The 27,667-nt window shown below is 37.0% G+C and overlaps 1 long non-coding RNA gene across 3 annotated transcripts in view; it reads left to right on the forward strand.

The window, feature by feature from the left end:
* The window catches only part of LOC142602389 (uncharacterized), a 171,669-nt gene that overhangs the window by 5,702 nt on the left and 138,300 nt on the right, over positions 1 to 27,667 (forward strand). For all 3 annotated transcript variants that reach the window (XR_012836181.1, XR_012836180.1, XR_012836179.1), the window contains exon 2: positions 2,404 to 2,496. This is a non-coding gene — a long non-coding RNA (uncharacterized LOC142602389). The remainder of the gene's footprint in view (positions 1 to 2,403; positions 2,497 to 27,667) is intronic.

Consider the following 27,667-nt stretch of genomic DNA (forward strand, 5'->3'; position numbering starts at 1 on the left):
TGCCTTCACCATCATAAGAAAAATCAAGTTTTATTTGATAGAGGATTTCAACAAAGATATTCAGCAAATTCTGTTAGTTCTGTTATAAAGGTTGTACTCTTTCTTCTAAATTTCTTTTAATTGTTAACATTTCATTTGGGGAGTTTTTTTCTTTGCTTATATTTGTTCTTAGCTTATAGGCGTTTTTCCTGAGTTTTGGACAAAAGAAGGACGGTCATTTTCATTTTGGCAAAAAACCCGAAAACATGCTTTTATCATTTAAAATATCATGTACTGGTGGTCCTTTAAGGATGGCTCCCACATGTCAGTAAGAAATAATATAAATCTTAAATTTGATCAGAACAATTGATAAATGTAGCATTTTGGGTTGAAATTACTGTTTTTCTGCAGAATTGAAATGAGAATGAAGTGGCCTAAATGGAAATTGAAATGAATGGTCTAAATACCTAGAAATTCAAGTTCCTCTAATTTTCAGGTAGTAGAAGTATATACAGCAACAAATTTATCACATCTCTGTAACAGATGTTTATCACGTCTCTTTAAGCCTTCATTTTGAACACCTCACTTTGCAAACCTAGTACATCATGTTTTTATGTGATGCAATCTCAAGTTCTAGAACTGTGTTTTTGTTAGTTTCTTCTAGAGGGAGCAATAAGAATATGATTCCAATTTTAAAGTCTCCTCAACTAGTGTGATTAAATGGTATGCATACCTACAGCCTAGTACCGTTCTGGGGACACCAGTATGACCTGCACACTATGCAAGCTGCAGCTACTTTTCACCACTGTACTTCCTCTCTCCTCTTGTCTGTTGAGCAAAACTTGTAGGCATTTATAACTTTATGGTGTTCGGGACTGTGAGGAGTGCGTACAGTTCTTTATCCTACTGTGGGGGTTTCCACTCTATGTTTTGTTGCTTTTTATAAGACATAAAATGATGAGTATATGGTTCACAGCCTGTACCAGAGAAACAGATAAACAGGATGATTAACTTGGCATATGCCATCTCCTTTTTTACAAATGCAAATCTACATGATAACAGATTTTTGTTTTAACCGTTGTTCATTCAGAATGACTAAATACATTACCTGACAGCAGGGTGAGGTTTTTTTTGCTGAAGATTTTATTTCTCAGATCTTGATACATTACTCCTTTTTTTGGGTTGCTGAGGACATTCCTGTTAATTTTGCTTGGCTGCTGTATATGATTTAACTGTGTGACTGTCAAGGTCTGTCTGTTAGTTTTTCGTATTTTTCTAGTTACATTCCAGACTCCATGATCTGTAGACTTGAACCCATCTAACTGGAAAATAAGATGTGAAAGATACTAAGTCACACCTTGGGAAATACACTTAAAATGTACATCTTTCAATTTGCTATATCAGTTATCTAGATTTGCAGTGGTTTTGCCTTTGTTGTAGTTCAGCTAATAACCACTGGGGTGCCCTTTTTTTTGTTTGTCAACTTAAGGCAGACACTAGCACAAAGCCAAAACCTCCTTGAGGAGGAAGAGTTAGCAAAGCTGAGCATTAGGTTCATGGTTTTATCACTTGAAGGATCAAGCTAGAGAAAAAAAAAAAAAAAAAGATTATGTGGATGAAGAATCTGAGGATCTGCAGATTTTCCCTAATGAATATCTAACAGCAAGCCAGGGACAACAGCCTTTCCTACCAGTAAGCTAGTAGATACTGGCTGTCCACAGTAGTATCTTAAAGGTTAGCTTCTGTGGTAACCTGCATTTACACCAAATTAAGTTCAATGTGAAGCCAGACCCTCAGGCTGAACTGCTCCTATAAATGCACCCCTGTCCATTTCAGATAAAATCATCCAGGTTAACGAAACTCTGCCATTTGTTTAATATAACCTGACTGGCTTTACTTGAAACACAAGATAAGGGTTAGCAATTTCCACTGAAGTGTAGCGTGATGAACAATTGAGAAAAAGCCAGTGGGCAGTAGCTTGTACAGTACAGCTGTTTGCAAAGGCATGTTTGTCTATAGTGTGAATCATTCTGAGAAGATGTGCATCTTGGGGTTTGTGCATTTGGAGACTACCACTATACTTACTGCACTGCTGTAACTAACAGTTTCTTTATCCGGTATGAAGGCTGCTTAGAGTTGTGTTGTATTCTGATACATTGGTGGCTTCAACCTGCTGTGGAGTGATCCTTTGTCACTTTCTTAGAATGTGGCTCTAAGCTTTTCAGGTCAGGACATCTCAGGACTTAGCTTTGAATGCTTTTCTCAGAGACCTGACTGTTAAAGAGTGCTCAGATTTTAAATTGAAAGATTTGACCCACTTTGGAGAACAACAACAACAAAACTGGAAGTGGGAAGGTCACCTTTAATAGCACATGAACTACTTCTTAACAAGCTTTACAATTGCTTTGTTTCTTCCTCTTCTAGTGCTGTAAACATGAGTAGCCAAAGGAAGACCTTAGAAAACAACTCAAGGAAGCTATGAAGGCTGTTGAGAAAGCAGAGAAGCCAGCTGGACTGGTTAGTGTTAAACACATTTTCTAATAGTTATAGTGGATTGATTTCTCTACATTTCTCAGTAGCTACACATGACATATTTTGAACTGGTACAGTGAAGCAAGTGAGGGCATTCTCATACAGAAAGCTCACTTTTTAATGCATAATAATAAGCTGGGTTCTATTTGCAGTCTTCCTAAATTCCTGGTAAATAGACAACTGCTTAATACAAGGTTGAACAGAAGAGGAAGATTTAATACATCCTTTTTTCACTTAGAGTTTAGCCACTGGGCTTCCTGCTGGAAGAGAACCTCTCATTTTTCTTGGTTTAGGCACAATTGCTAGAGCAAGCACATTTGTCAATGAATTGAGAAATATGTGGGGTTTTTACATAATGTCAAAATTCTGAACCTCGTGCTTAGGAGGCTGTATTGTTTAGAGGGTATGTTGAATTGCTAGTAGTTTGTGATATTTTATATTTGAAGAATCAAGGAGATGAGATAATATCGACAAGTCATAGGTTAAACCTCTTAGTGAGAATAAGTTTGTAGATATCAAATCTAACTCTTCTTAGTTTGTGATGTCTAAAAAAGGTGTTGGGACTAGGAGGTATGGTTGATGAATGCAGGTGGTATATCTGTGTCTGTAATTTGAAGTAACCATCATGTATTTTCAGAGTAGCTATTACCAAGGTCACTGTAAGGTTATGTGGCATCTATGATCCCTGTCCCTCCTTTCCTAATTGTGCATAAGTAGGAGGATGATTTGCTCAAACAACATGCAGTGCCTTTGCTGTCCAGGGTGGTCTGCACAAGCATTTGCAATATGTGCAATGCACAGTGGGAGGACTTGATATTTCCCGGCTCCCTGATCGCTTTCTTTTCCCTTTCATTCCTCCACTGGGCAGCCTGTGTCGGACTCCACAGTGTATTAAATCTTGCTTGCAGACAAACGTGGTCATTTGGTACCTGTCAAAGAACAGCAGTAGGGGCAGGTGTTCTTCTGTCGCTATATTCTACCCCTTGCCACAGCATTTAATCTCTCTCCCTCAGTATTTCACTGCCTCCCATTTGAAGTAGAGACATCTCTGATGTAAATCAAAGGATGTTTTCTTTTCCTGTTAGGTCTTCAAGAGCCCATTTCTCCTTGCATACACTAACTCCCATTTGTAAATAGTAACTCTGTCTCCGTGGTTGATTAGGTTATCGAAATACATTCCTCTGCACTTCATTTTTATTTTCAGAAAAGCAACGTATGGCGCTTTACATTAGGAATCAAGGGAAGGTTTTGCTGGAATGTGTTTTGCAAGCTGAAATGTTTCTGACAGTAACACCAAAATTCTCATCTCTGTTAAGGGCTTGGATGCATTTAGAATATAGTCTTATCCAGAATAATTTATCTCAAATTGGAGGGAAATTTGAATTCTGAGGTGACATCAGGTGAAGTTTAAGTCATATGTATGCACAGCATGAACAAAAGGAAATAGTTCTTTATGAGAGACAGCAAAACTGAGCAGGTAGGAAGAAGGAGAATGCAGATTTTGCGAAGGGAATACAAAAGAAAAACCTTTTGTGTAATCAGTGTAGCAAACAATAATAATAACAGAGACATAAATGCAGCAAACAAGAAAGGATTAAAAAAATGTAGTTATACTCACTGAGCTGATTGAGCTAGAATTGCCTTTGTATCATCTACTGTCTTGTACTTGGAAACTGAAGTATATTAAACAACAAAAATTAGAAAAATACCTAATAAGCTAGTTTTGACTTTGAATGTTTGAGCTGTGAAATGCCTTTGTTTCATGTATTTATTTGTTTGTGATGTTATCTACAAATGGTGACTGATTTCTTCCTGTACAGTATCCATTCACTGCAACTAAAGAGGGATGGGACATTCAACTTTTGTCTTGGGAGTGAGAAAGTAAATTGTACGTGCAAAGAGAACAGATTATCTGTGTTATTGCTGTGTCGTTCCCAGGGTTTCTGTATGAAGCTCTCAGCCTTTATAAGTTGTAAATGTCATATAACTTTTTCTAGAGTAGGTTGAACACCATTTTAAATTATGGTCTAGTGATAAAGCTGTAAACTGAGGTTGACATAGAATAGCAAAGGAAAATAATCTCGTTTTAACTTGCTCTGTAGGTGGTACAGTGTTCTACAGAATCACTGAGCCATTACTTGCTCTCTAATTGTCCTTCATTTTCCTGTGCTGAGAAGCTATTAGTGCAAGGTATAAATTGTGTCTGTACTGTGTTTCTGCAGCTAACTGGTAAGGAATTAAATTTTTAAATTGTCACATTAGAGCTCATCAGACACCTCTACAACTTCAGACCATAAAACCTTCTAAAACTCAGGGTTTTTGGAATCACCCATCTCTTCTCAGGTGCATTGTTGCTATTTTGAAGGCTTTTTGGTTGGTTCCAACTCTAGGCCATGTTTTCTGTACAATATACAGCTTCAAGATCATGGATTTGTAATTAGTAGGGAAACCAAATTCATAAGGCTGTTCGCCATTTAAAGTATCACAGTTTAAGCTTAGGAGACAGTTCATTACAGCAATAATACTTCTTTGTCTTCACTACAGTTACAAAAAGTGATTTTTACATGTTGTGCGTATATGATCGAAGTGAAGCCACGGTCCCATTACAAACCTCGTAGCTTTCTTCTTTTCTACTTTGTCACAAGCCACTTTCTGCCCAGGTGGTTAATTGTAGGTTTGCTTTGAAAGAGTGTTGATTCTGGCTTATTGTCTCAAAAGCAGTGGCCTCAAACTGAACAGGATATAGCCTGGAATCATTTGAAATCCTATTGCTTCCAGTAACCTTGAGAAGGCTCATAAAAACGTGACATGAACTCTGAAGAGATAAACGGAGAGATCTGATTATGAATGGGAAGAAAAACTTTCTGTCCAGAGCAAGTGATTAAGCTTCACGTCTCCATTTCCAAAACCACCTCCAAACAAGATCAAAATGATCCCTAGGATTTACTTCAGCTATTATACTCAGTGTTTTAGTTTGGTGTAATTTTCCATCGAATAACAAAAAATGTATATGATATATTATAAAATTATTATTCTTTTTTCCTTCATTGTGATCTTTTTCTAGTCTCAGTTGGGTTTTCCTCCCGTCTTTTCTCCTGTGCCTCTTTCCGGAAGTTCCTCTCTTGATTTTCTGAGTTTGTTTCTCAGGAATGCTCTCAGGCAAAGGTTCTCAATGGTACGAAGTCAAATAGATTATCTTTTTTTTAAAATTATTATTCAATATTTCTTCTTCCCTTCATAGTCTTTATATGTTTTAGCCAGCTTGGAGGGGTATTGCATTCAAATATACGCATCATTAGTGAAGATCTGTGTGTGTACAACTGAGAGCAGAATTAGCTTAAAGTCTGCTTCAAAAGGAAATTGAGTAGGATCCTGCAATCCCAACCTGTTTCCCTTTCCAACAGCAATGAGCTGAATCAGAAGGGAACTAATGAATTCTGGTCAATTTCCTTCAGTGCACCAAAGCTCTTTAAACACATACTGAAAAAGGGAAATGAAGTGGGATTAGTCCATTTCCCTTTGAAGCCAGCTGTGTGTTCACAGTGCAAGTACTGGAACATTATTTCACTTGCCACTTTCTGGCTGTGGGCCAGACTGTAGTGTCATCTTGAATTGATGCAAGATCCAAAAATACGTTGAAAAACACATAGCTGCCTCTGGACAGTGAGTAAAGAAATTGGTATCTGTATGGTGAGTTGGCTTGTGTTGCTGTTCTTCAGTTCTTTACCTGTTTGGCAAGGGATCACCGAATTATTTCTTTTCATTAGCTGTGCCATGGCCATGAGCAGTTCTAGGGCCTTATTTTCCCTTTTAGATTGACTTCAAATGGGAGTGTGAATTTTTAATGTAATGTTAAGACATTTTGGTATTTCTTTAGCGCTATTAAGTTGTCATTTTGAGGGAGAAAAGTCCGACGTGTTTCATCTTACACAGAGTGTGTTTGGGTAGGACGGATGTTTGAGAAGTTGTATAATACTGAAAGTTGTATATGTGTGACTCATGCAAGTACTAACTATTGTTTTGCCTGTATATAGCACCTTTCTTTCCAGAAGGTCTCAAAACATTTTGTAAATAATGTGGTGATTGCCTAGCACATGAAACTCTCAGGGATTGAAATACCTTTTTGCTTCAAAAAGATGAGACGTTGCCACTCCATTTGTGCTTAGTGTTGCAGAACTATGGCTGCCACACAGTTGAACAGTTCTGATCCTTTGTGTAGGAGATAAGCAAGAGATGAGAAAAAGATAGGCAGGATCTTATCCACAGCACTATACACATAACGTACACTGGAATGAAAAGTGGCTGCAATCTCAGAAGGACTGTGCCATTGGGAAGAATTGGAACATTTGGGCTGGGACCTTTCTTGTGCAGAGCTAGTGGATCTCTGTGTCTCGCAGTCTTCCTTGTAATGTGCCCACAGACACTGGCCCTGGTCTTATCTGTTACAGGGCATCCGCAATTCACATGTTTTCCATGCCACTGTGGTTTTGTCTGTTTAATTACAGCACATTTCTGAAGGCACAAACTTAGCTAATAAATGGGCTGCCCTGACGGCATAAATGAGGCTGAACCAGGCATTTACTGGTACGGCAGTGTCAGCTAGAGGTTATACGTTTTTCACAATTTGTGTTGACATAGCTATGCTGGCAGAAATTTGTAGTGTAGGGCTGACTCTAGGGATCAATGGATGAAGATTCTTGGCTGCCCTTAAAGTAGATGTGCACTAACGAAATTAGGGATTTGTAGATTAGGACTGGGACTTCAGACTTGGTCCAGAAGTGAGAGAAGGATCAGAGGAATACCCAGAGCACCAGAGCAATATTGGACTCTGTCAGGCTGAATACAGTGCAGCTTCTCTCTGAGGTTCACGTTTGCTTGCATGTTGAGTGAACTGCTGAGTTGGTACCAGAACTGACAAAAGGCAACTAACATAAGCAACCTTTGTATTAAAAACATGCTAACAATAAATTTTAGAAAGTTAGCAATAAATATAAGGAAACTTGCTTCTTATTCTGACTGCTGTTTTCTACCTAATGATAATACTGTCTGTAATAGACAGTGAACAATTGTGATTGCAGAATTGAGTTCAAACCACAAAATCTGAATCTGTATGGGCATGCCTTTTGAAGATTAGGCAGTCCAAAACTAAATCCATGGATAAAGCAGTGATCTTTCTTCAGGCTGTGGAAAAACCAAAAGGAATTTCTTAGTTTGCTGTTCTTTGTTCTCAGGAAACCACAGTGAAAGGAGAGAAAATAGGAAAGGCTATGCTTGCATTCCTAAAGAGGCCTTTAAAAAAACCCCAAACACCCAGGCAATAAAGAGTCAGGTAGGAAATGATGAATGGCCTTGAGAATTTACATGCAAAACTGCCCTTATGGGAGAGCTCCGGGAAAGCTTAACAGATCTCCACAAGTGCTATTAACTCAGCCAAAAGCTAACAGAAAATTGTCAGTATTCTACAAAGCCCAGTGAACAGTCCTAAACGCATGCATGCAGATTAGACATGCATGACTTCTGGGGGCCCTGAGATGGAAGGGGATGCACCCGATCAGGAGAGCCCGGACAAAACAAACAAACTAAAAGTGCAGATAATTCAGTACTCCCTAACCCTCTACTCTGGAGATGTTCCCTTTTGTATCTAACACAACAGAGGTAGAAATTAGGCCACAGCATCACTGGAGCAGACGGGCACGCTCTGTCTATGCAGCAGCAGCATGTGCTTCTTTTCAGGGAGTTGCCTGGCAACGGAATGCTGTCCGCCTGAGTAACTGCAGGAGCCCATTGAAACCCACCGACGGGCAGAGGGAAGCAGAGAAAGGAAGAAAGAAAGGAGGAGGGGGGAGAATGAGCTCACCAGTTTAGAAATTTCTGGCAGCAAAGCAAGGACAATAAGAATGAAAGAGGAAAAACAAACTAGGAAAGGGGAGAAAACTTCTTGCTATTCAAGAGTCAGTCTCTCCAGAGATGTCTAATTTTATTTCGTACGTATCAGAGAAGGATCTGTTTTCATGGATTTTATAGAACATGTGACTTCAGATGATCACACCCAAAGAATATATTACTTCTAATGTATAGAATATGCATTCTTCTGAAAGGCAAAAAGTGCTTGTGGAAAGCTGAATGCACGTACACAGCCTCACTGTAGGTAATGAGAGGCATCCTCCGATGCAGCTACTTCCCTTGTATCACACTGCGGGTGACTGGGCTTTCAGGCCAGTAAATTCAGCTGCTATTAGCTCAGCAGGACAGGACATGTGAGCTCCTATAATGACGTCATTAAATGCGTTGCTGGGGACTGAATTTATTATAGGGACCAGCAATTAGATTGCATCGTTGTGCCAAATGACTAATTTCTATTAGTGTGGGAATTAGTTAAATATCACTTCATCTGAGATTTTAAAGAACCTAAGGGAGTCAAGTGTTTAACTCTCACTGAATTTCAATTGCATATCTCCCAGGGAAAATTAATGAGCTGAGTCCTAAGAAGCCTTGCTGTTGCCAAAGAAGCCTAAATTTATTGTTTGTTGTCCAAGTCTCTTTTCCCCCTCACTCATAGATATGGAGTATTCATTTTTATGTGCAGAAATAGTTATCAGTAATTTCAGTTATTAACGGTTTGGAAATTTGAAGGCCTTGCTCTATGGGACAAGCTTTCAAATGATTCCAACTAAATTCTGTTGTCAGAGTTGTGAAGTGAATAGTTGTGAAGACAAACATCTTGACCATTTGAAGAGTTAGCAGCTCACTGAACTAAATGGTTAATTCTCTCAGAAGTCAAGATCTGATTCAGGAAATGAGCACTGATACAGCCTTCACTGGAGGCTGTTGCAGTGTGCTTTCTTAGTGAAAACTCAAGCCCTGAAGAAAATACTGCAATTAGTTAAATATCCAAACAGGAAATACTGTATTAAATCAGACCAATATTCCGTCTGATATGAAGTCAATTTTTGACAGTTACCAGAAGCACAGGAAAGTATATTACAAATAATTTTGAAAAAGATTGCCTGTAAAGGGAATCTCTTTCAAACCATAATCTATTGATGGTAGGATTATTTTTTTAAATGTAAAGGTTAAAGAAAATACATGTCAGTATGATTAGTCATTGTAAGAACTCTAGATGAGCCACATGTCCCTACAGACAAATGCATCCATTATAAGTCTGAATTATTTTTCTATGATGAACAATTTCCGTGGTGCATGCTGCCAGGAGCTCTGCTCACCCTAGGTTGTTCAGTCTTCTTTGGTTTTCCTCTAGGTATGTATAGGAATCCAGCTAGTAGTATGAATGTGCTTAATATATTCAAATTCATTGGACAGTCATTATTGTACATGAAACTGATGAGATGTTAAGGACTGATTATACCCTCCAAGAATAGGGACATGCTGTCATACTGTCCTGTTGTGTGAAGCTCACTGTTCTGCAGCAGTCAACCACTTTTGAATTTCAGCAATGAAACTAGCAGACTCAGGTGGAAGCAAAATGGATCTTTTCACATTTACCTAATCGGTTGATGATTTATGGTGAGAGCAGAGATTAGGAAACTCTCTTTGCAAAAAATACCCAAAGAACTGGGAATAATATTTCCATTATATCTGAAAATTATATATATTTCCATTATATCCTGTGAGGTAACAAACCCAGACAAATACACTTTTTTCCATCATGAGGCATGAAAAGAAGCTATAATAAAATAAAATGTAGATAAAGGAAATAATTTTGTTTCCTTTGGAAGCCAGAGTGTTAATTACTGTGTTTTTGTTGTCTTTTAATAACTGTTGTGATCTTTTTAGAAAAAAGTTCAAGTGTCTGGGGAGAATTAGCTATCCGGGCAATGGGTGGTTGTGACAGTTACAGCTGTAGCTTATAGGGCACTGAAAGAAGCAAATCTTTTGGGATCAAACGTCCTACATGCTGTCCCTATGACATTCATACTTTAATTCAAAAGTGCAGTCTTCTGGCGTATTTTTTAGATAGTATGTTACTGCTGTCATCCGGCATATCATTCCTATTATTCTCAGTTCACTGGGTTGTGCAAGAAACAGTTTTTCTCCCAAAGCCCAGGAAATGAGCCATGTTGATTGTTCATCAGAGAATACAACCGAAGTTTAGCTTTGTGTTTGACTGCAAGAGAATTTTCTGTAATCAAAAACTGTGTATCCATTCTATGTCTGAAAGTAGGATCAGAAATTCCCAGGTTTTCCAGGATATGTGATTATTTCAGCCATTCTGATACAATAAGACTGGGCTCAGTCTTTGCTTTTCTCTTATCAGATTTGCCATACTCTACAATACAATAAACGCCCACACAAAAAACAATGTTAAAATAAGGTTAAGGTGAGGACATATACTCACAAAGGAAGGAAGTTCTGAAATACTGTTTTCATTAAAATCTTCATTCAACAAGCAGAATGTTATCAAAAGATGAAGCGTCTCTGGCTGAGGACTGAAAGTATCCTAAAATTTTTACTGCTGTGGTATAATCTTTATTGTACAAAATGATTCTTCACTGATCTGCTCGAGCTTGATAATCCCATCCACTATCAAAATGAATGAAAAGTTATTGCAGTAAATTAGTTGCAATACTTACTGCTGTAAATATTTATGTATCAGTAGTTTTTTCTTTGATGTCTTACTGCTCTGTGGAGAAGGACCTGGGAGTCCTGGTGGACAACAAGCTCTCCATGAGCCAGCAATGTGCCCTTGCTGCCAAGGCCAGTGGTATCCTGGGGTGCATTGAGAAGAATATGGCCAGCAGGTCAAGGGAAGTTCTCCTCCTCCTCTACTCTGCCCTGGTGAGGCCCCATCTGGAATATTGTGTCCAGTTCTGGGCTCCCCAGTTCAAGAAAGACAGGGAACTACTGGAGAGAGTCCAGCGGAGGGCTACAAGGATGATGAGGGGACTGGAGCATCTCTCGTATGAGGAAGGGCTGAGAGAGCTGGGGCTGTTTAGCCTGGACAAGACTGAGAGGGGATCTCATCAGCACTTACAAATACCTATAGGGTGGATGTCAAGAGGAAGGGGCCAGACTCTTTTCAGTGGTGCCCAGTGACAGGACAAGGGGCAATGGGCACAAACTGTTATTCCATTACAGCATCAAAAAGTCACACCTTTTGCAAATGTTCTGTGCCTTCAAGCAAACAATGAACAAAAATAGGTAGTGTTCATTGAGCCATCTGAACAGTGTAGGAGGAGCTGTGATTTTTTTTTTTTTTGAAGGTTCACGCATACAGGAGAGAAACCATTAACCATATTAAAATAATTTCTGAGGATTTTCTTGCTACTGTCACTCTTGGATGGTTTTATTCTGGAATAAGAATGTCCATACATAGAGGGTTTGAATTTTTGGAATTTTTTAAGTAGTTGTTCTACTTTGAACATATATTGTATCTTATTTGTATGAGCCACTTTAGGAAAGGCCTTATTTTTTATCAAGGTGCCATTCCAGTACATGCAAATTTTTATTGCAAGTTGCTATGGAAAGCTATGGTACAATTCAATTTAAAAATTCTATAGAAAAGTCTGAGGTTGCATGTATGTTTGTAATCCTGTACTGAAGATACTGCTGCTGTGAGGAGCTCTGTATTTTTTCTTATTTACTGTTGATCTTTTTTCCTGTTTGTTTCCATTTCTTTCTCTTTCCCCCTCTATTCTTAATTATTTTCCTCACGTTAGACAATAAAATCAGTGAATTAACAGAAAAAAAACTCATAAGGTAAAAGATTAATAGATTTTCAGTCATAGTAAGCATTTTAGTTATTATGAATTGGGATGTGTTTCTTTAAATGGACATAATTAACTGTCAAAATATGATGGCTATCAGATTAAGAATAAATTTGATTTCATTTATTCTGTATATAGGTACAGATCCTTTGTTGTCTAAGTTGTCATAGCTGATGACTTGTTGAACTGTGATATATTACCGGCTGGGGAGTGGCCAGTGTAAGAGTATCAATAGATCAACAGTTCAGTTTTTCTTTCATTTTGTAATTTTTTCACCCTAGATTTTCCTGGATTTTACTCTCCTGTGTTTTCCTCTGTCTTTTTCTGCGCTGCAGGGTTATTTAGGGAACAATCATAGTGTGTATAGGGTTGTTTAGTATAATACATGTTTTCACATTTAGTTTGGTATAAAATTTACATATGTTTGACAGTGCGGTGTCAAATGGGAGTAAATCCTAAGGAGGTGCCCCTTACTTAACTCAGTGTCTTGTGTTATCCAAAGAATAACTTCAAAGCTGATTATTTTACCAAGAGGCACCACACAGGGCAACCCTTTGATTTTCTTTTTTACTGCTCACAAGCTCTGATACAACAAATTAAAATAAAATTTCTCAAAGACTGCTTTATATTTTTAGTTGCCCCAATAAAAGAGATCACCTTCACATTTTTGGGTGTGCTGTAAAGTGCTTTTCCGTTGAGCTAGTGTGATTACCATTTGCACATTCCTTAGTTTAAAGGAAAAAAGAAAGCTTTATAACATGGAGCCTGTATTACACAGCCCTGACATTGTCTTTAATGTGATTCAGTACTGCAGCTGTTTATTCCCTTTTTTCTTCTCTCTGACAACAATTTAAGATGATTTTGGTTAAAGTTAAGTTATGTTCCTGTTTTTCACCTTTGTTATAAAAATCCTACCATATTTGAAAGTGTCATCAGTTCAGCAAATGTTTGAAATTGTGTAGAGAATTTAATGGATATGAGCAGATGGGTCCCTAGTTTCAATCCCTATAGTGAAAGATGTGTACTGCCGAGAACCTGCCTTTAAATAACGACTGTACCATATGTTGTTGTAAAGAAACACATTAAGGTTTGGCAAACTGTTTAAAAAAATACTTTGTATCATTCAACCTCTTATTTTAAGATTACCAAAGTTATCTCAAAACATGGAACCAGTAATTTGTAAATCAAACACTTTAGTAGGGCTGATTAGCATTTAACCTGGTATATCCTAAACAGCTATATGGATAGTTGAGAAGGACTTAGAAAATTGCTAGTGCTATATCAAATTGTACGTTGGCAAATCATTTAACTGGGCTGTCCTGAAGTTTTGTTTGATATGTGAGAACATAGCCATCTCACACTGTTTTTATTATGAATGCAGGAAGTAATGGTTATTAGGGCCTGGGAATCCTGTTAAAACACGTACTTCAATTAATGTTACCACTGACAGTAGCTTACTTTGTTAGCAAAGGAAAGAGCTTGAAGTATTCAAGTATTAGAAGTATTAAAAAAGCAAAAGGTACAGTAAAAATAATGTATTCAAAAGTGAAATAAAAGATGAAGTCAACCACCTATCTTTTAGTGCATTAAAAGTAACCACACACAACATGTGAACTCTTAACTTATAATTGGAAACAGCAAATAAGAGAACATGAAGTAAGTCAGTCAAGACTTGTAAGAAGAACTAATATCTTTTACTAGGCAAGTGACTTAAGTGAAATAACAGCTGGACTTTCTGGGGTATAAGCTCTTATTTAGGCCTGAAGTAAAGCAACTAACAAATATATTGTTCTGTCTCGTAAAAATATTAAATATCCCTATACAGCTTAAATCATTTATATGCATACACTATCATAGCTGTAGCATCATTGCTGCTAGAAAGATAATATGTTTGTGAAAAGAACTTTTTTGTCCTAGTTAGCCTCCGTTCTTGTTCGCAAAGTGATTCCTATGCTTTCTGGGAGGGAACTCAGATACACAATGAGTGCAGAGTCAATAGTAGTGCCAGATCCCATACAATCCCAGTTAGAACTGGTATGCTTTGAGATAGAGTTCCGTAGATGCACCTTGCATGGAATTACCATCGGATTCTGTTAGATATGTTCCAAATCATGGCCACAGTGTTTTCTAGAGACTGTTTCTGAAGACTCTGCTTCTTTAGTCTACAGCTGAACATTTATCTTCCAAGGCTGAACCCTTGATAACTTGACATAATTTTAAGTCACAATTTGTAGTCTTCACACAGGGAAAACACCAATTGTAAGTAATATTTGGTATTTGAACCCTGTTCTGAAGTGCTTACTAAGTTCTTAAATGTTATTTCTGTACATACCTAAGATATGCGGTAAGATCAATGGTGTACCCTGGCAATCTTTTCAGATAGAGAATTGACTCCCTCATTTAGGCTGAATGAGCAGTTGTGTTGAATCATGAAGTCTAGTGGGAACATGCTGTCTGTACAGTTTTTGCAGTCTGGCTAATTCTCTCAGGGTACTTTAGATTTGTCATTGCTTACTAAGGTATTTAAGGCAATGTAACTGCAGTATAAATACACTTACTCTTTTATAATGCATAAAATGTATGACTTTCGAATTGGAGGTGAAAGGTTTTCTAAGGCAGTGGTAACAGTTAGGTGGTGAAGGAATGCATGTTTAAGGATGTAATAATCTGATGCAACATATGGATGGTACAAGTGCATCCATAATTAGTAGTAGTGCTGTAGCTGTGGTGATCTGAGAGTACAGCAGTACAAGCAAGGTGAGGCTTCTAGGAAGAGGAAAAATCTTACTATATTAGTTTTCAGCTGGAGAAATTGATAAGCTTTTGAAAATGCAAGACAGAGACATGAAGTAGAAGCAGCAAATGTCAAACTGTATTCTGCTTGGGAGTAATGGCTTTGATAATTTAAATACTTAATTATGTTAAACACTTTGAAGGAAAAAAGGTGGCAAGCACTGCTGCACCACAAAGAGAGATGGAAAAGTCATTAGTCACTGGGATACTGAAGGATGATGATGGAAAACTACAATAAAGGGAAGTTTAGAAGCTAAAGAAGAAAAAAATCTAAAGAAAACTAAAAAGAAAAAAGTCTATTGAGATAAAGAGTCTAGTCTAAACAAAACCACAACTATGCTCTTCCAAAGTAACCCTGTGAATTTTAGTAATTCCTTGTGGGTGTTTGTCAGGACAAAATTTCTCCACCAACATCCTTGCCAGACTGTGATTTACTGTCTTAATGTAATTGTCTTCACGTTTGTATTTAAAGTAACTAGGTTCGTTCTTTGTTCTTTCATTTCCTTAAATTGAATGTTTTCTCTCTTTAAGTGTCATGCACTTGTTCTTTTATTTGGTGAGAGAATCAAAGCGATTCAAACAGATTGCATAGCATTGTCTCTAATCAAATGAAAGTAGATAACTCTGTAGTTTTAAAGTGAAACCTAGCAGCAGTTCCAATGAAAACAAATCTCATTAAGCGTAACTATTTTTTCTATTTATATTGTCTTGTTTTTCATCTCCTTGCAAATTGCTGTTTCTTCCTTCTTCTTTTGTAGTTCTAACAAACCAAAATGAAACTAAACGTGCTTTGATTGCATTTATAACATCATCCAAAGAATTCAGTGACTTTCATATCGTATGGAAGGTATATGCTCTATTTCTTTAAAAACTTAGTTATTTGAACTTTGTAGAAAGTTTGTTGGGTTGTATTATCAATACTTCTTCTTCCATAACAAATTTGTCTGAAATACTTTCAAAGGAAGATATCATATAAAATTTCAAAAAAAGACATGGAGTCCTACTGAAGTGTTTCCTGTAACAATACGATTCTCAAACAAGTGTTGATTATTAAATGCCTTTGTTAGTGTATATATTTTATTTTTAGCAGATGTTTACAAAGCTTCTCTTGTTGCCTATAAAGTGTCCTACCAAAATGGAATAGACTTCTGTGAAGCAGAGAACGAGATTTAGGATTAGCATTGGCCACTTGTTACTGCAGTAATCCCACTGAAAATCTACTTCTAAGCAATTATATCTTCCATTACTAATACTATACATTTTTATTATGAAATTGATAGAATGACAAATATTGGTCTGATTTGCCAATATATAACAAAGAATAAAATACCTGAACTAGTTTTCAAAGTGACACTTGTAATTGTTTGTGAATGCTAGTGTTTGCACACAACATACTTGCATATGCAAAACCAGAAATTTAGGTGTTCTAATCATAGCTGTGCCTGCAAAAGAGGTTTAATATTAAATATGCAGGTAGATAATTTGAAAGCACAATTCCTCATGTAGCTCAGTACTTCTAATATCAGCAGGAGGTGAGGACAGTAAGAATTGTGTAGTAGTAGTTCATTAAACATTTCTGTGAAATATGTTTCTGTGAAAATAAAAGGGTTGTATATTTAATTGGCTCATAACATCACATATTGAATGTACTTAGTTGCAGTAGACATTCAAGGATGTAAGAGCTAAGATTTTTTTAAGCATATTTAAAATAAAATTTCTTTTGAATAAACTGGCTGCTTCTGCATCAGGTGATGCATGAACTACCAGTTCCTTAGCAATAGCAATTTTATAAAAGGTATAAAATATACTGAAGTCATCACCTGTGGTTCTAAACAGTGAAATGTACACTTCTGTAAGCAACTGCATTTTTTAATGGAGAACATAGAGAAGTACTTACAATAAAATGTGTAGTAAAGTTTTACAAAAAGATTGGTGAAAAAAAAATTGTCTTAGCAATTTGGAAGGGAAGGGATCATTCCAGATTAAACATATTATAAATTAGAATACTTCTGTGCTCTGGAAACTTAAGGAGGGAAAGAAAGAGGATGGGATGGTAAGAGTATAAGAAAATCAGATTAGAGGATAGTAAGATCAAAATTACAGCATGGCTTCATAACTAGTAAACAGAAAACTTTGGAAATCAAAACTACCATAATTTCAAACAAGATATGGAGATGACACTTAGACATTTGGTGCTGTTGAAAAAGAACTGATAATAAATGGAAATTAAAGAAAACTCCCAGACAGTGGTATTTTCCACATTCTCAGAATTCCAGAATGGTTATCACTGGAAGGGACCTCTGGAGATTGTCTAGTACAACGTCCCTGCTCCAAACTGGGTCAACTAGAGCAGGGTGCCCAGGGCTGTGTCCAGTTGGGTTTTGAATATCTCTCAGGATGGAGCCTCCACAACATCCCTGTGCAGCCTGTTCCATTTTTTTACCACCTTCACAGTAAAAAATGTTGTTTTTTTTCCTTATGGTTGAATGGAATTTCTTGCATGTGCATTTGTTCGCATGGAGAAACTGAACTAAACACTAAACCAACTGACACTCCTAAACACTGCATTTTCAGTAAGGAATGATTAATTTCTTTTTCCTCCACTGTCTTATATAATGCTGGCTTTTGAGCATAAAATTATTTTCTCCTTATGTAGAAGAGTTTGACCCTTTGAGGAAAAATCTGAAAATTACTGTGTAGAAATGTTTGTTGGTCAGCTGCCACTGAATAATAGCAACCTTTCAAGTGATTGCTGTAAAATACTTTCTACAAGAGGAAAGCTACTAACCTGCATAGTAGGTTTTACTTTTAAAATTCATACTAGTGCCACCTCTGTCAGTATTGCTAGGGTGCATGTGGCTAAGGGTAACCAGTGCCTTCAGATCTGGATCTCGTATCAATTAATTTTATTTTGAATAATTGCTTGCTCTGGACATCTGGCATGACTACTTCTATCACATTGCTTTTGTCTCTACTTCCACCAGACATCTGCCCTCCAGACGTTGTTTTCATTGCCAAAAAAGTCTAGAAAGCCTGAGTTAGTCTCAGCTAGAGAACAGACTGTAGACAAAATCTTAAGGAACATAAATCAGTTTGTGGTTTCCATAACATTTTTAGCTTGTTATAGTTGACCTGCTAATTTAGCTAAAACTATAAATTGTGTCCTGTTCACTAAGATTTCTGACAAGCTAAGAAGCACTTCTTAATTCTCTATCAGTTGTAGATTTTGTCAAATGCAACTCATCACTAGGTCGTAGTGTCCTATCAATACTGTGAAACAAGAACTGTTTCTCTAACATTGGCAAAAGGCCATTGTCACAAAGATTTTGCAAGAAGACTTCAATTCTGAATACTGATAATAAAGAATATTCCTTCATTTGCTGGATACTGACCAGGTGATGACTACTTATATAACAATTTTGTCTTTCTATTTGGTATAATGATAGTATGCTGATAAATTTGAAAGCTGAAAGCTGTCTAAAACAAATTATAAGCTTATTGGTTCTGCTTTTATTTAAAATTATTCCTTTTACTATCTACTGCAAAAAATCAAATAACATGTTATGAATTACATGGCATTAAAAGTCCAGTTTTGGAGTTAGAGAAATGTAAGCCTCTTCATAGTTCTAAATTAGTAACTGAAATAGATGCTCAGACCTGAAATCTGTGCATATTAGCAATATGCAGTATTCTTTTCTCAATGTAGGTATTCAGTTGGCTGGAAGAAGTTGCTGGAAGAGGAAGAAAATCTCATTGTATTTTCACATATCAAATTTACTTGACTATGTTTAATTATATCTTTCTTGACTGTCAGCAGAAAAACTGCTTGGGTAATCTTTTCCAAAAGCATGATTAAAAATAAAGAAAAAAGCAGCAGTACTGTCTGGGGTTTTTGGGGTTTTTTTGTCCCTATTCTGTTTGCTGTGATAGTGATGTTTCCCTTTTAGGCAATTCCGGTTGTTTAAAATTTTTTTAGTTCTAGCTTTGTGCTAAAATACTTCATTCTCTACCTTCTCCATTTTGCTCTACCCACTCAGAGTTTCCCATGCCAAACTGCTGTTACTAGGACAATTCCATGACAGTTCAAATTCTCAAAAATACTTTTATGGACTTTTGAAAGGACACATTTATAGTCTGATCCTGAAGTGTTGTGGCTTCTTCCACTGTCTCATGTAAGATACTTAAAATATAGCCTGCTTTTCCACTATATTTACTTTAATCTGTGTACTCCACAGCTGTTGCCTTCACAGCAGACTTTCCAAATAAAGTAGCTGCTCTTATAATCTAGGAGCTGCAGATTGTCTTCTCTTTTATATCAAAAAAATGAGGTTTACAGTATTTATTTTCTAGTATTGAAAGAATAAAAGAGGCTAGGGAGCCATCTCAGACTTTAGTTGAATGCTTTTATTGTCAAATTCAAGCTCAGGATAATGATGATGGTAATAATACCATTATTTCAAAGGGTTAACTCACTTTTCTCTCTTAATCTTAATTTATTTCCACATTATAATTAATTTCATAGGAAATGTCTTCACTTCGTTGCAGGCCAGTATCACTGTTTGTATAGGATTGTGCAGTTCAATCTTTCTGTTACCTTGAGGATCAATATCAAAGGTTCTTGTAGTGGCAGTTGCTCATACTAAGTTATTTTCTATCCTTATATTTGTAGCTGGCAGGTAAAATGTTTTACAAACTCCACAGTCTATTTTGCACTTCTGAACTCTTTAAGATTCAGTCAATATGTAACAGTCTCCTCTGAAGTGCAGATCATGATGTATATATGTAACAACCCATCTTGATTTTATTTCTACCAGATCTTATGTGCCTGGGATCAATTCCAAATGTTAGGATCTATCCTTCAAAAGGTGGAGGCTTGTTCTCTCATGTCACAGAAGACCTACTTAGCTTTGGGAACCATTCCCTTCCCTTGAAAGTTTTGATTCTAAGCATATAAATATGACTTTGAACTGCACCCCTCCAGTGGACGTGATGAACACAAAGTCTCTAGCAGTCAAATTTTTCATTAGGTAGTGGAAAAACCCACACAGTGGTATCAAGGGAATGTTCTGTTATCTTCGATCCCTGTCTAGGTCATCAGTTGTGTACACTTCTCTTGTCTCTGTCATGTGGACAGTCTATGACACAAGGTCTCTCCTGAGGAAGCTGGCTTGTTCAATATCAGGTTCCCTTGAGTATTCTCTACCTCTGAAGAATCCTAGACACATTACTGTACAACTGTGCTGCTGAAGTCTGATGAATTACAAATGAGACCTGTGGAGCAGTTCTCAGAGTTCTCTGCCAGGATTTGTGAGTAGCCCGAGAGTGATCTTCCTTCAGGACCTAAAAGAAAAGCTGCTCTTTCTGTGGCAGACTCAGGCTATCTTCTGGGTTCTTGGTATGCATATTCCAGCTGCTGAGGGAGAAAGTTTCTATATCTGCAGCTCTGCCTGATGATCATTGGAAGATAAAGCATAATGCAATCATGGTAATTACAATAAACCAGGGTTGGCCAAAGCTGTTCTCTTTCTGAATTTGTTCCAGCTCTTACAGGTGGCATGCAAAACCTTGTCTTAGTTTCCAGACTTGCTTTCACATCATCTCCACCTGCACCTGAAAGCCATATGCCAGTTGTTCTTAAGTTTAGTGCATGCTGGTTGTTCTCTGGTAGGACCTAGACTTCTTTCAGCTCTTACAAAGGATATCTGATGGACATATATATTCCCAAAGGGCTATGTTCTCAGTATGGAGTTTAGCCAGGTCCTAGTCTCAGCCAGGGACTCTGATCCACAAAATTATAGATGATTTTCTGAATTTGAAAAATAGGAGCAATCTCCATTAGTTGGTTAGCTAGCCAGCTTTTTCTGCCATGTGTCTCCCTAAAGATGGATAGTCTGTGTTCTTCCTTCCTGTAATCCTGAAGTTCCTAATATTCCGGTTGTGAATTCCCAATGTGAAAATAAAATGGATTTACATCCTTCGTTGGGAGAGCTGTTTGAGCTGTGAGCTTGTTGATGACTTCTTTTTATGAACAATAATGTTAATTATGCCTTTTTCTTCTTCCAGAAGTAATGGTAGAAATTTAAGCCATGTTTCTTCCTACTCAACCTTTTATCCTGGCAAAATCTCTCAAAATTCCTTCTTTGTTCAAGGTAAATCATAATTGCCAGTTAAATCAAAAGATTATTTTGCCTGAGTTTCTTCCAAAAGTATACTCTTGAAATGTTGAGGGACTGCTTCCTGCTGTAGAGGTTGAATGCCACCTTTGTGTTTAAATAGACAAAAAGTTGTCATCTTGTGGAGCCCCTTATAAATGTTGGAGCTGAAAACAACTGAAAGATGGAGAGTACAGTTTATACTTTTGTGCCTGTGTGTACGCAGAAAGCTGTCATCATTAGGTCAAGCATGTTCTCCTGTTATTATGGAGACAAAAAAGGCCTCCACTGTTTTGAACACCTGGTGTTTACACAAATAATTTGAAGAAGTAGTTGGGCAGTAGATGCAGAAGGAAACAAATTCCACTTACTAGTGGCAGAGGTGCTGGAGGCCATGTTCATAGACAAGTTGGCATGCTTACTTACATATAGGCAAGATTGCTTTTCTTTTGCTTGTGTAAAATCTTGCTGCATTAAAAAATGATAATAAATGGAAGGATGTCATAATGTCCTTAGTCCTTTTAAACTCATTGTCTTTGTGTGCTATCTCTAATCTTACTTGTGATAAGGTGTCACAGTTTGGGCTTTTATATGCAAAATAGCTAATTAAAGACATGCTTTCCTTTTTCCATTTGTATGCCAACATTTCCAGTTTTCAGGCTTACAAGTGTAACTGATTGTTTCTAACACTTTGATCACAAACTCCAAACAGCACCTAATCTCCATAAGTTTGTTTATAGGAAGAACTATAAGGATAATCAGAAATTTTCATGCTGCTGAAGTAAAATATTTTTGAGGTAAGTATAATGTACTTCTCATGACTTAAGTCTGCAGTACATTTTCTGTCTCTGTATCTCTGCTCTTGCCAGTTAAGTTATTCTTTTTTTTTCACCTTCAGGACCAAAATATTTGAATTTATCTTCTCATACCAGGTTCTTCCATACTGGGTTCCCCTTGTTGAATAGTCTGCCTGTCATCATCCCTATGCTGTTAGCTATGGATACTGGGTGCTCCCTCAGACTATAGCTATGTATTAGTCTCAGCTGTGATAACAATTCCAATTGAGGCTTTTGCATGTTCCTAAATTGTTGAGAATACATTTTTAGAAATGGCTGGTGATTGAGGGTGCATATCCAGACATTTCTTTTAGAGGTGCTGAAATTATTGCTGCTGAAAGTTGCTGAATCTGGCCAGTCCAAATAAAGGAAAAAACCCCTGACTCCTGTTGTCCAAAGTAGGAGGGCAGCAATCATGCCCCAGTCCCACTACAGGAATGCAGTTCTGCCATCAGTCTCAGCTTCATTAGCTTTCCATCTAGTGCCAAATCTGAAGCAGAACTGTCTTCCTGCTTTCCGTGCTTTCTCATGAAATTGCTTCAATCCCTTTCACAGAACTCACAAACCCAGTCTCTACATTGCTAACTTTTTTTTTAAAAAAGCCTCTTCTGTACCATAAAGCTTTCTGAAGTTACAATATTGTACAATATACTTTTGATACCTTTCTATCTTCTAGTGAGTTACTTTTTCTCTTGATTGTTCCTACAAAATGCTGGGTGTTCAGTCCTGTAGACTGTAAGAATTTAGACGTCCTGCTGATTTCAGTAGGACTTTTCAAATTTGAAATACTGAACATAAGTACAATTTCACTGGGTCAGACCAAAGGTTTGTCTGAATCAATGACTCATCATCTTGGCACTCACCAGCATCAGAGTACAAGAAAAAGTATAGGAAGATGGTAAGTATATAGTGATATTTCCCAAAAATGCTCTCCCAGCCTCCAGTGATTTTCAGAGCAGGAACTTCTTAAACCAAATATAAGCCTCTTTGCATTTAATTGTCCATGCTGGATTTTCTTCCATCAATTTTGTGATACCACTTTTTGTATACCTATAAACTTTAAGCATCTTTAGCAGAATAAATATGATCTATTAATTGATCAAATGGTTGAATCCTGGTAAATATTTTATATTCCTGGATTTCAAGCTAATTGTCTCTTTTTATTTGAATCTTGAAACTTTTGGTCATAGTTCTTTAATTTGTAAACTGTGAATTACATGCAGTTTATCACTTCAGTGTTCAATATCCAACAGATATATTGAGATAGAAATCAGGTGGGCTTTCAAGATAATACAAATGCTGCTAATTATTAATATTTTCTTATCTCTGAACTTTCCATTCTGTGTATCTGTGTAACTGGGGTTACTCACTACTTACAATTCCTTTATCTCATTAATGGATGCAGCCATTACCCTCCCTTCTCTTAGCCTGAGAGTTAACTCTTTTAGCCTAACACTGGTTAGTTTCTTGACTAAGCAGTTTGTTAATATGCCACCCTTTTGTCTTCATGAGCTGTTCTTGTGACTATATATGCATCAGTGTAAAGCAACTGGTAATTTATTTATGTAAGATAGAAGCTGTCTCAAAATTATGTTTATTACACAGGAGAATTAATGCAGGGGGAGGGGAATGCAGTTTCTTTAAGGGATCTGTAGACAGGAAAATTAATTTGTCACGTAGACTGCAGCAGAGTAAGCACAGGTGCTATCCAGTGCTTGTGGGAGGATGCAAGCTGCTTAACTCATTCAGTACTCCAGACCACTCATTGTATGTGAGTATGCTACAGCAAAGCCCTTTGGAGACAAATACCTTGTCTATGTGATGGAGAATCAAATACCGCAGCAAAAAGTTCCTGGGAGGAAAACATGAAGCTAGGAGAAAGAAAAAGATAAAATTACAGAAAGGTATTAATTGGAAAGAGTTTTTCCATTGGTTCTTTTTTAAAGAAGTTCACTTTTTAGAGACATGTGGCAGCATGTCTAGACAGTTCTAACATATTTTATTCTCCCTTCATCTCTTCACCGTTCATTCCCTTTTAATACATTTCTTTTTTCACCTTTTCCTTTCTACCTTACTCTTTACTCTTGTCATTCAGCCTTTGCTTTATATTTACCTTTCTTCGTCTGGATCAGTTACTAAAAGTAAGCAACTATGTTTGATGTCTCATTAGCACTTTTGGAAGCTTTCTTCTTGCCTCCCAGTTTCTGGTTACAGAAACATGACAGTTGTCATGAAACCAATACAGTAAATAGTGGAATCTGAATGTTTGTCTATATGATGAATATATAATACTCAGTTCCTATAATTAAGGCAACTGAAAAGGTTTTAGCGTATAAATAAAAATGCTGTCTCCAGTTTAAACTTACGAAGCTGCACACAGGCAGCTTCAGAACAGCCACCAGCAGAGGTGCCAACAACAGAATCAGATATCACTGCTGGGGAAAAATACATTCCTGGGTTTGACATCTGGGTCCTGCAGCTGGAGTGACTAGAAGAAGAAAGGGAAACAGTACAGACTGTCATCAAAAGGAGGTACTGGTGCCAAGTGAGCATGGAAATTACATACAGATGCCACTTTTTTTTACTAAAGACAAATAGCTCAACTATATATAAAAACAACAGCAACAACATCCAAAGATGTGCTTAGAAGTGCCTGATGGGTAAACGTGTGTTCCTTTTGTAAATATAACTGGCTTATAACTGGAGATGTGAGATTTTGAAGTCGAGTTTATAGTTGGGTACATTTTAACATGTGAACAAATATGCTCAAAAGAATTGTTATGTATAAAAAGTCAAAGAACAAACATAGTGTATTCCAACTGTTTTCTGAGTAACTCATTGTTTTAGCATTCCATCCTGATACTTCACTTTGCAATATATCACTCTTGCTCAACACATCAGTTAACTACACAGGGCCCACTGTAATGACTTTTCTGAAAAGCCCCAACTATCTGATGCAAAAATTAGTCAGAATTACTTAGGTAGCTGTGATGGCAGTAGAAAAGAATGGAGAAAGTCAATGTGCAAGAGAGCCTGTGTTAGTGTCCTGATCCAAAGCTTATCAATCCAGTGAGAGTCTCCACTGATTTTAGTGGGTGTTTGAATACAGTTCCAGTCTAATGTTCTTCATTTCTGTTTAAGAGGATGAATGAGGGTATGGTAACTGGAATGACCGGATATTATAAGATTTGCTAGAGAGAAACATCATGCCTTAGTTCTGCCTTTTCTTTTTTAAGATTGCAGGAAAGTAGTACTTTCATTGACCATTCTGTTCTGTCTCAAAAGCTTGATTATTAATGATTTTAGTGAAAAATGTTATAATGGGATCCATTTTGTGCATATAATCTTCACTATACCTTGCTTTTACTTCTAAATGATATATCATATCTGAATTGATAACCATATTTGCCTGTATACAAACCCCCTGAAATCAGTTATTGGATGGACTACTATTTTTCATTTCTTTGTGGCTAGAGTTAGTGTCATAAATCCTTTCATTTGAAGTTTTTGTTTGAAAATTTAATACGTTTTATTTTACTTTACTTTGTCTGTTTTGTGTACATATTAGGCATGCTCTGCTTCCTGTCTTTCTTTCAGTCAAAGCACAACTTTCCTAGAACCATGTGATTTAAGCATCTCAACAGAGAAATAATGTGTTTTCACAAATAAAATGGAAAAAATAATCTAGACTTTAAGGTGTTTTAGGAGTTGTTTGGCTGATCAATATGAACTTCTGGGGAAGACAGATAATCGAGTATATCCACTAACACACATGTAGTGCTGTGTGATGCGTAATACGTGCTGTGAATACAAAAATACTGTGTGCCCTCTTTGTTGAGTAAACTATGCAGTAAGAGCAATAAGAAAGCAAGAAAAGCAATAGCATGAAAGCTCATTAGGGATGTTCTGACTAGAAAAAGTACTACCAACAGCTTTAACTAGACTGTGACTGGAGAAGACACTAGATAATGCTATAGAAATAAGAAGGAGGAGGAAGATTGTTTGGCTCAGAAATTTTGTAATGGGATAAAAAGCTATTTCTCTTTGAGATCCAAAAGAAATCTGTCCTGGAAATAGTTGAAAGCCATCCATCAAGTGTTAACTGTCTTGAAATAAATTAATGGTCTGAATCTATTGTACAATGGAAACATGTCCATACACTAGAATCAGTTATGCCCTGTTGATAACCTCAGCAGGAAAGCTGGATAGTCTAGGAGTCCTAAGGATTTTCCCTTGTTTACAGAAGTACTCCCAGGAAAGTTGTGATGACCTCAGTGCTGTGATTTTTCTGTATATGTGTACAGGTTGTACACACTTCAGGATCATCAAACCAGGCATCTTCTACAGCAGTAAATCAACCTTAATTAATAAAACTGTGTCATTGCCATAGTATCTGATTTTAGAAATAGAGTATCTAAGCCTTCTCTTTCTATTACCAGACCTTCAGCATCTGCAAGGAGATTCCAAGCTACTTTACTAAGAGGAGTAAATGGGAATGTTTATTTGGGGAGTAAGTAATTGCATAGGTGGTTTTGAAATTCTGTCTACTGACATACTTGAGGAAAGGTAATGTAGTTTGGCAGCTAATTGTCTTCTTCACTGAAGGACACTACATAATATACTACAAATTGAAAAGAAAAAAGCTTGCACCCAAATCAATCCTATACAAACAAGACCGTTTCTTGTTTAGCTTGTATTATAACTTGCTGTCTTGGTGCTATCTGAAGCAGCATCAATGGGTCTTGCTACCATTTGGGAAACCTGTGTGTATTTCAGTCACACATTGTTCTTGCAGGATTTCCTTAGGCTAAGCTGCAGAAGTGAAAGAGCTCCATTTAAGAGACTCTGTGAATAACTAGGAAATGAGCATCAAACTAGGCATTATCTGAAGATGTTTGTTAACATGCAGGATGTTCCTTAAGGCCTCTATCTTGAATGAGAAGAGTTTTTATTCAGGATTGCTTTTTGAAAAAGCAAAGAGTTCTTTTGCATGCATGTCACTATGGGCCCTACTCAGGCAAAGAACGCTATTTGATGCTCTTGGCACATGTCTACTTCTCTAGTTTCCTTGGATATACTGCTACATGCAGCCTTATTTGGAAGAAGATTATACCTTCTCAGTAGTGAGAATGGGCACGATTTATGACCTTGCATACTTGCCTATAAACTACTCCTTTTCTATTGCAAATTTGTAACTGAAATAATAAATCAAAACTGGATCTCTACTGAGGGATCTCTAGAGGAAAAAAAAAACAAACTGTGGAGAGAAGGCTCTGCACTTTCACTAGCAGATCAACTGTGATCCTTCCCTTATCCTGATAAAATACTACATTTCGTACCTAGCTGAGAAAAAGGAAATACCTTTGTATAGGCAGCAGACATCGCTTTCTAGGGAGTGTTAGGCAAAATGATTTTTTATTATATAGTGGAATGACAAGCAGCTGGAGAAGCAAGTTTTAGAAGGGTTCCAACTCAAAAGTACAGCCATGGACAGAAATTAAATTGAAGTTTTCCTATCAAAATATAGGATTATGACCCAAAGTATAATCAGTTAGATTTGTGTGTGTATGCCTGTGTGCTTGGTGTATGAACAAAGAATACAAACAATATAACTTTCCAGATGAATGTTCTTATTTGAGGCCTTGCCTAC

This window comes from Balearica regulorum, chromosome 6 (genome assembly GCF_011004875.1).
Source record: "Balearica regulorum gibbericeps isolate bBalReg1 chromosome 6, bBalReg1.pri, whole genome shotgun sequence".
Lineage (NCBI taxonomy): Eukaryota > Metazoa > Chordata > Aves > Gruiformes > Gruidae > Balearica > Balearica regulorum.